This window comes from Phoenix dactylifera, unplaced genomic scaffold (assembly GCF_009389715.1).
Source record: "Phoenix dactylifera cultivar Barhee BC4 unplaced genomic scaffold, palm_55x_up_171113_PBpolish2nd_filt_p 000188F, whole genome shotgun sequence".
Classification (NCBI taxonomy): domain Eukaryota; kingdom Viridiplantae; phylum Streptophyta; class Magnoliopsida; order Arecales; family Arecaceae; genus Phoenix; species Phoenix dactylifera.
In genome coordinates, this window is record NW_024067715.1 from 407,060 (window position 1) to 417,073 (window position 10,014).

Sequence of the window (10,014 nt, forward strand, 5' to 3'; positions counted from 1 at the left end):
TGGTGATAATAGTGGCGGTGGTGATAATGGTAGTGCCCATCGTGATAATGACAGCAGCTATGATAATTGCAGTCATAGTGATTGCAGCAGCATTAATAATGGCGATAGCGATGATAATGGCAACAGCACTAAAGGAGAGGAGGGATAGTAGCAGCGATAGAGTTGTGACTAGATAAAAATGAAGATATATCTAGCCCAATAAGACACTTCTCACATGCCAACAAGCAATATCAGGCCGAAGTATAAGAAAGCTAGAAGAATGTTTGGGTAGTGACGGAAAACATGAAGACAAGTTTCAAAGCTCGATAAAATAGACATATTTCCGATGCATATAGGTAACCAGCAGCTAACCATCTGTTATCCCAGAAAGTTTAATTGCATGCCAACATGTAGCAACAATAAGTATGACAAGCAAGAGAAATAAAAAAAAATAAAAATGATTTTTAATAACTTTCTCTTTTGTCAAAAACCATATGAGTTTTTAAAACTATAAAAAATGAAAATATAAAAAATACTCTATCAAATAACTTTTTTGTCTTGTTTTTAAATTTTAGTTTTTAAAAACTCAAAGTGAAAAAGTACAGTAATACTAAACATGGTCTTAATCCTTTTAAGAAAAATATTTTTCATAATTTAAAAGTTTCAAAAGAATTTTTTTTTAAACACCAAAATTGCTGTTAAGAAGCCCCTCCTCGTATGGAGTCGTGATGTGGCCGGAATGGACGAAGATCTCAGAGTCATTTCCCCAGGCTTCCATAAGTCTTTTGCGTACAGGAGAGTTGATTGATCCAGAAAAGAAGGCTAGTCTGGCCCTGGAATGTTCAGAAGAAAACATGCATTTGAGTCAATACTACAAAGGGTAGGTAGTTGAACAAAGGTTGGTACAATAACTTAGTACTACCCCAGTAATTCTACGTACACTAGTAGTTTCAGAACGGGAGAGCAAAATTTAATTGGGCAGGGAAAAGGATCACAAACCCACAAGGAAAAGGGGGAAAAACAGCAACAGAAGAATCACAAGAAAATCATCCACACAAATGACATAAAACAGCAACAAAACCTCAAAATTAAAAAAAAAAAAATTAAAAATTAAAAAAAAAAAACGCACCTTTTGAACCAAATTGGTGCCTAGAACTCGAAGACCGATCGATCCTGCCTTCCAGGCCGCTCCCATCCCAAAAAAAGGCGGCCCCTTTTTCGAACCTGGCGACCGGGGCACATTATAGTTGCAACTGTGAAAGAAAAATATGGACGAGTCAACTATATATGTTCGTTATGTGAAAATAGTTATATTTTTGGTGCTAAGCCCATAGATTATTTCCTAGCTGATAATGAGACATTATAGTTGCAAACATATATAGTGCGAATAGGTTAAATTAATGAGGCTCTAGATATTTTTTTTTTAAAAAAAAGCTGCACAATTTTATGTGCTGCGGTTCCTCTGTAATAAGGATATATGCACATACAGTGTGCATGGGCATGAGGATTTTCAAGTGGGTTTCATGTCAAAATTGTAAGACATGAGGACGCACAGCAAGAAGTGTCGCCCATGGCTCAGACTCCATTTGGTACTTGTTCGTCTCCAGCTAGTCATGTATTTCTGGTGTAGGTTAAAAATAAAAGATATGATTACGAAAAATAGAAAGAAAAGAATTAAAATAACAAAGTTATTAATTTTCTTAAAATAGATCCCAGATTGCTATAACTTACGATACCAACTTTAATCTTGTATGCAAGCTCACCACTAATCCCTTCCACTAATCACCTAAACAAGCATTTGCCTTCTCTAAAACTTTATAATGAGATTATCTTCTATTAATTACGTTCAAAACAAAGATGTGAAAAAAAAAAAAATAGTGTTGTCCTCATGTTAACAGTGACAACCAGTCACAACCAATTACAGAATAACATCATGAAAATAAAATGTATCAATATTCTAATCTAACCAATTAAATACATGGTTATTACTTAATACTCTAAAGTTTACAGATATTCAGAGATAATAAATATTAATTCAGTTTAGCAGCCGCCCATTCAGTTTGATATATCAATGCACACGATTACTTGTATACAACAATTCAAAGTTATCACTTATGTTATATTTAATAAAGCTAACCTTCAAAACCACAAGCAGGTGATTTTCATTCAAAGCTTATTTTTTCTATTTGTTCTTAAACTCAACCCAACTTGTCCAAGTCAAGAAAAAAACTGTTTTAACTAAATTATTAGCACGTCATCTGTTCTTAAACTTAACATTTTAGATGTCCAAGTCATTACAGACTCAGACTCAGCCATTTCATGCTCTCTTTCTCGAGACTATCAAGCCACAGAAATCTGACTCGCTAGACCAGGCCAAGTATTTCAAACATGAAAACCACATAATAGGCAGCATTAATGGAGAGCAAAATGATGGAAAATTGCAAAATAGGTTTGACCACAATTATTAACTACCTTGGTCACAGATCTCAGGTTTTTGAGTTTCGACCGATGATCCTGAGAACTGGCTATTAAGGTGGGTTGGGGCAAAAGCTAATTATAACGAAAGATATACCATGACTATAACCATAGCCACCAAGTTTGATTCTAACTATTTGGGGTCTGATTATGGATCCTCATTCACCAAAATTTCCTATTTAGGGCCAGTATCATAAACTAAGCTCCTAATTATTTTTTAACTAAAAATACATGAATAATGAGTCGGGAGTTTCGAACTAATAACAAAGTGAGCAAAACTAAGGAAGCAGAGAATTGTGTGAAAATGAAGATCCTAAAAACTATTATGTCAATAACAATAAATGGCAGATGAAGACCATCTGACCATGAAAGAAATTACAAAGTGAAAAATCTAAAGGGGCTGATCTATCTAGGATTTACTTTCCAGAAAAGCAAATAAATAAATAATTTTCTACCAGTGAAGAAAATAAAAATCTTCGAACCATAGAATGCTCTTTATGGTCCTTGGAAGGAAATAGGCAGAATGCCGCTAAGGGGTCATGTTCACTTCTCACGAGGTAACAGAAATATTACACATGATACGGTAATTCTTAAGAAAAGAATGACGAACCTTTGCCTTTGGAGACAGCCGGTTTCTGATGAAATTCCACCTTGCGTGCGTTAATAATAGTGTCTTCACGAAGAATTCTCTCTTGGGTCTGGTCATGCCCAAAGGGACGTTTACCAAAGAGCATTTGGTACAAAATTACACCAGCTGACCCAACATCCACCTGTGCACAAGCAACAGCAACAGTTTATAACATACCAAAATATGAGAAAGTAGCTGTAAATAAATGACTTATTTAATTAGTCCTCTAAGATGCTCTATCAGTTATTGCAGTCATAATTATTAAGTATTTATCCAAAATATCCAATTCACTCTGCATACTGTAATTACCTCCTGCACATTATTAAAGGAAAAGCTATATGTGTGTTTATACTTTATACAGATTTTTAATGTGTAAGCTGGGATTGATCTTCAATAACCCAAATAGTCTGCTCTGCTCAGAGAATAAGACAGTCACAACTCGGGTGACACTCAATCTTAGAGAATAAGATTTTATGTCAACAAAAACTTGAATAGGATAGGATAAACGTCAAAGGCTACGTATTTCAGTTTCTGAAGCTCTACACTGCCCCAATCGAAATATTTTGCTGCTACAAGGTTCGCGGAAGCATCGGAACCTGACTTTTTTTTAAAAAATAAAAATTAAAAAGGTATGCATTGAACTTGACATGACATGTTAGCTCAAAGAGAAAAGTCAGGGTCCCTCCTACAAGGAGGTTACCTAACCTAGAACTGAGAATCGGGCTGCCTAAAAACCGATATATGCTTTTAAGACGACCAGATGAAATTTTTACCATTGTTTATGTGGCAAGACAAACTTTGTTTATGTAGAAGCAAAATTTTGCATCCAGATGAAGCTTTCCTAGGGTTGGGATAGCCTCTTCCTAGAGGCACTTAACCTCAAGTGGCTGTGTGCAGCTCCTAAAATTTGTAGACCACATTGCATGGGAAGTATGCATGACTCTTTCCTATTTTAGAATCCTTCTTCCTCCTCTTCCTCTTCCCCTCCTTCCTTATCATGCAGTGGTTGCCTAATCGACCCTGTTCACCGGCAAGGCCCACCTCTTCCACAAAAACCTTGCCTTCACTGCTTGCCATCATTGCTATCAGCCAGTTACAATCCATGAACGTGTCAACTCTCAAATCCCGGTCATTTGGTTGCATATTCCCCCTCTCCTCCAGCTCCATTGCCTCTCAGAGAAACCGGCAATCTCTGAGTGGTGTTATCCACTTCTAGGAGGTGGTGTGGGCCACTGGTAGCGGAGGGGCAGCAGATTTTTACCAAAAAAAAAAAGTGGCAGCAGATGGGCAAGGAGGCAGGGCAGGGAGACCAAGTGGCAGAGATGGGCAGGGTATGGATGGAGGAGGACTGATTGAATAAAGTAATAATAAATAAAGAATAAAATGTACCATAGAAAAACTCAATATATTATAGACAACCATGGTGATATTATTAGTGGGATTGCAGAATTGAAGTATACATTTGGTAGATCTCTGGATGGTGTCACACCGCTGCTATTCGAAAAAAAAATTTAAATAAAGATAGAGAGATGAGATTTGTCAAAAATGCAAATAGACATGAAAGTAAAGTTTTTCTGGAAAACAAATATTATTAATAATGTAGCCGGTTTTGGATTTCTTTCTAATCTAAATAGATTAGTAATTGGGTATGTAAAATATGCTTAAAAAAAATATAAAAATATAAATCAATAAAATAAAAGCAAATAAATTTAACATATGAATTTATTAAAATAAAAATAAAGCAAAATGATAAGTATCTTTTAGGGATTTGATTTTTTATTTCTTGAATCTAACAATATGCTTAAAGGGGAATTTGAAAAACATAGTATGAAAAGTCAAATATTGTAGAATTTTAGAATGATATTTGATGGGGGGAAAAGTGGATCACCCCACACATACGATTAAAGCACCCGAATCCGACGGCAGGCGTAACCTCAGCAAGCACGACCTCGGCAGGCACGACCTCGGCAAGCATGACCTCGACACGCAAGGTCTCGGCTGAGCAAAGCCCGATTGACCTCGAGCCAACCCAGACTTCACCAACAGTCCAGCCGCTCCGCCTAAAGAAGGGATCACTAAATCCTCCATATCCGGGATCAAATCCCGCAGTCTCCGCCGTAACGGCTGTCAATATTTGAATCCTCACAATCTCAGCCGATCGCCAGCTAGCCTGATATCTCGTGTCATCTAAGGTAATTCATTTGACCCAAGATTTGCGCAATCACATACGATTGCGTGTAACCGTTACACCCCCTCCTATAAAGGTGGGGGGGACTCCGGGCTTCTCCCCCGAGCCAGAAAACCATCTCTCCATTAAAATACCTCCAAATCCCTCTCTGACTTAAGTATCGGAGGGCCTTCGCCGGATCTCCCGGCCCAGGCTTCTTGCAGGTCCGCTGGAGACCGCCGTCCGCCACCATCCGCCAGTGAAAGCTCCTCCTCCTTGGTTCGCAGTCGCCCCCGGGTCCAATTTCCAGCAACAGTTGACACTAGAGGAAGGGCCCGAGTCGTGATCATGAGGTTAAGGAGCAGAGGGGCTTCTAACGCCTCCAGACATCGCGCACCGAGCCCCAGCTGCTCGGTCCAGAATCCACCACCGAGGCCTTCGGCAGATCAAGTTCCGCAAATCCAGCCTGAACAGTTTGACATGCTGGTGCAGCAAGTCCAAGCACTAGCCACTGCAGTCCAAAGCCTGCAACAAGTGGAGGGCCCTCTTGTGCCGCCTCCGCGAGTTCACACTCGATCGGCATTCCTTCCAGATGGGCATGCGTCGCGAGGCCGTAATCCCCATTGTTCTTCAAGAATCAATAATGGGGAACGGCGCCGTCACCAGGATTCCTCCCGGGCGTCCCCTCGGGAGGAGCCGCTAAGGAGTCGCCAAGATAAAAGGCCGCAGCCTTCTGAAGCTGGATCGACCCCGGGTCAGTCAGTGCCGGGACGGACCACCACGGCGACTTCTCAAGGCGGGGAACTCGACAAGAAGGTCGAAGAACTCGAACGGCAAATCGAAGCGCTTCGGGATCAAAGAGTAAGGGGCGAGGACGACCCCGATTTCACCACCAAGTCGCCTTTCTCCTGCCTAATCGAGGATGAGCCAATCCCATCGAGGTTCAAGATGCCTCAAATAGAACCGTATAACGGGACAACCGATCCACTGGATCATCTGGAGAGTTACATAGCCCTCATGGCACTACAAGGATCCTCGGAGGCTCTACTATGCAATGCCTTCCCCGCAACCCTCCGAGGAACGGCCTGGCTTTGGTTCTCCGGGCTAAAGTCGAGCACCGTGTTCTCTTTTGAGCAGCTAGGCAGGCAGTTTGCTGCCAATTTTGCCGCCAGTCGGCGCCAGCGGCGAACGTCGGATTCTCTTCTCGACATAAAGCAAAAGGAAGGAGAATCCCTGAAAGACTACATCGATCGCTTCACCGCCGCTACTTGGGAGGTCCGTGAGATCAATCAATCGCCATGTCAGCATTGAAAACGGGAGCTCGATCCTATAAGTTTCTCTTCTCCATTGAGAAGAATTTTTCTGCCGACTTTACCGAGATGCTGGCCCAAGCTCGAAAATATGCAAAGGCTGAAGAAGCCATGGCCTTCCAGCGAGATGCCACCGAGCGACCCTCAAAGGGGCAGAAAAGACATCGCGAGGAGTGCGGCCGCCCAAGAAGTCGGTCGCCCCACCGAGAGAAGAACTTGCCTTGGTTGAGGAGCCCACCTCGTCTGCCAACCCCAGCCCATTCCAAGCTTCATCGAGATGAGGCCATCAACAGCCCGCACGCGGTTAACGTCGGTAATCCAGCAACCTCCCACGCCCGTCCGACTGCAAGCGGGATCCAAGCATCACGCCCAGCCATCCCGCCGTCCACGACACCTCCAAGCCATCCTCCGCAGCAGATCAGCCATTCTCCTAGTGATCCCGCAGGCTTTCAATTATTCCGTTTCTCGCCATCAAGGAACCGCACCAGATCAGCATCTCAGCCTTCCGTTGTCCATGATCGGCTCCCAGCAGCCGGTAACCCAGCGCGGCATTCATCTCTAGCTCCGTCCCCGTCTTCTCCGAGATCCAAACATTCCGCATTAGCCTCCCAGCGATCCCGTGGCGCCCTTCATCCGGAGCCACCTCCTTCCATTTCTAGCCATCAAGGAATGCGAGATTCAGCCATTCCCACGGATTCACGCCCTTCTCCAGCGATCCCGCATGCAACAATCAAGCCTCCGCGAGATCATTCCCAGCATCACGCCCTCCTCCTCTCTCAGTGGATCCATCAAGGGGGAGAATGGGTATAAAGAGGGTGGCCATCGGCTTTGAGAGGGGAGCTCAGTTGAGAAGAAAAAAAAACAGGGGAGACCCCTGTTTCAGTGAAGAAAAGAAGCCACCAGCCGAGAGAAAAGAGAGAAAAAGAAATTAAAAAAAAGAGAGAAAAAGGGGAGGAAAGAGAATAGTTTTGATATTTTGGGAATAATGGGAGTTGATCAATTTCATTTGAAGATGGGAGGTCGTCCGGGAGCCATGCTTGGCTAAACATCCAATCTAGGGCTGGATGAAGCCCTAGCAATGTATCAGGGCATTGTGGTTTTTATTTTTTTTATTATTTTGGAGCTTGTTTAAATTCTTATCTTCAATGAAATATTTTTTTTATGATGTTTAAACCTTGAGCATGCCATTTACTATTCGTGTTTGCTAAAGTAGTCTAAGATAATCCATGCCTAGGAAGATGAGGTGTGCTGCACCCTAGATTAGCATACTTAGGTAGACACTTCATGCTATACCGAAGATGGATTTTCCTAAAACTCTTTATGTTTTTATTTTAAAAGGCTTGTAGCCAATTTGCATGCCTCTCCAAAAGATAAAAATTAAGAACACAATCCCTAATGCCATGCTACGCGGTGGATTCCAAACTCTAGATCCATCTACTTTGATAAATTCTAATTCACACTCATAGTTTAATTTAGTTAAATTAAGTTAGCAAATTCTTCTTCTTGATTTACTTTTAAAAGAAAAATAACTTATTCTACAATCCCTGTGGACCGACACCCGTAATCACTATCCTACAGGATACGTGCTATTGCGTGGTTTATTTTTGAAATTGAAAGAACCGATCAATTTTTGGCGCCGTTGCCGGGGATTGCTAGCATAGTTATTTTTCCTATTATAAAAAAAATTAATTAAAAAAAAAACTTTCAAAAAATATATATATAAATAAAAAAAATTTATCTTCTATTATTGTTACTTTTCTTATCTTTTTTTTTCTCTTCTACTAATTTTTTTTTAAATTTTCTTTTGACCTTATTTGATCAGGAATCGACGGAAAAATCTGGGATGATCAAAAAGAGAACTGCTGGAAAAGGAATGCTGTAGAGGTTTGCCTAAAAAAAAAATTAAATTGCTAGGAAAATTCCCTTTGGTAACCTCTAAACCTTTCTTATTTAAATTAAGTATTAGCTTGAAATTTTGTGGTGATTGTTTGATTTTAATTTCAGCAAAAGTGTGAATGCATGCCTGATACACATACACCAATTAATTTGCACTTAGTAAGGGCAATCACCCCAACAAGATAAGAGCCGGATTTCATCACCGGACTCTTGCCCAATTTAGGTGAACTCAATCTCACATAGTGTCACTTTAATTAAAATCAATTAGACATTGGCCCCTAGGGACATTCGAGCTCAATAGGACGAAGATCGCCGAAAGTTGCACCAATTTTGCTCTGTGGCTTAGTTGATGTCTAGGCAAGCTTTGTCCCTATAAGGGAGACAGTTCATCTGTTCGAGGTAATTGGGTTTTAAGTGGGACCTTTAAGAACGCATCGTGACCCCTCCACTTACCTGGAAGCTTACCTGGTCAACTCGGTTCATTAGACCGGATTGGAGGCTTAGGTGCCCTCTTCAAACCAGTTAGGAGCTGTCTAGTAATTTTAGGACAAAGACTAGGATTGATATGCTTTTCTCTTATTGCATGCTTGATTGATCAAGTACTAGTGTATGCAAGGTAGTCGTTCTAGAGTACGAAACCTATTACCTTTTGACCCTGAAATAGAACGAATCCTTAGGAACATTCGAGCTAAGATCAAAACATTAGGATCATCCCCACCTCTTAAGATGGCTGAAGAACAACCCAAACTCCTGAGGGAGTACTTTACTCCCACTATTTACACTTCCCCATCTTGCATTCGATTACCTGAAGTAGCAGCTGTACAATATGAAATAAAATCTAGTGTGATCCAAATGCTCCCATCTTTTTATGGGCTCACCAATGAAGACCCATATAAACACCTAAATGAATTCCTTGAGATTTGCACCACTGTCAAGATTCAGAACTTTACTGATGATGCTCTAAAACTTAGATTATTCCCCTTCTCCCTTAAAGATAGAGCCAAACAATGGCTGAATTCTTTAGAAGCCAACTCGATTCGTTCTTGGGATCAAATGCAATAAGAATTCCTTAAAAAATACTTTCCCATAGGAAGAACGAACCAGTTTAGACGTGCCATTACAAGCTTCTCCCAAACTGAGGGAGAAGAATTTCATGAAACTTGGGAGAGATTTAGGGACCTAATCCGTAAATGCCATCATCATCAAATACCTAAGTGGCAACTAGTGCAATATTTTTATGACGGATTGACAGAACGAAACCGTCAGATGATCGATGTTGTATGCGGGGGCACTTTTATGCTTCAAAATGAGCATGAAGCATGGCAATTATTTGAAAATCTTAATGAAAACTCCCTCCACCATGCTTCATGTTCTCGTCAAGCACCCCCGAATTTTCAAAGAAAAGGGGTCATTTGTGAAATAAGTCATTCTATGGACCTGTCTAGCAAGGTAGATGCATTGTCCCATAAGATTGACCAACTGATGATAGGTGGGCATTACATGAACTCTTCCCAAGCACAAGTGTGTACTATTTGTTCTAGCCCATCCCACCCTATTCA

At 41.0% G+C, this 10,014-nt stretch overlaps 1 long non-coding RNA gene and 1 other non-coding gene across 2 annotated transcripts; both read right to left on the bottom strand.

The window, feature by feature from the left end:
* Positions 1 to 155: 155 nt before the first annotated feature.
* Positions 156 to 4,235, bottom strand: LOC113461573. The gene is made up of 4 exons (XR_003383851.2): positions 3,856 to 4,235; positions 3,065 to 3,224; positions 1,109 to 1,232; positions 156 to 812 (listed from the first exon to the last, which is right to left on the bottom strand). It is a non-coding gene; the product is annotated as an uncharacterized LOC113461573 (long non-coding RNA).
* A 5,322-nt stretch (positions 4,236 to 9,557) lies between these two features.
* LOC120105091 lies at positions 9,558 to 9,663 on the bottom strand. The gene has a single exon (XR_005507485.1). It is a non-coding gene; the product is annotated as a small nucleolar RNA R71 (small nucleolar RNA).
* Positions 9,664 to 10,014: the final 351 nt, after the last annotated feature.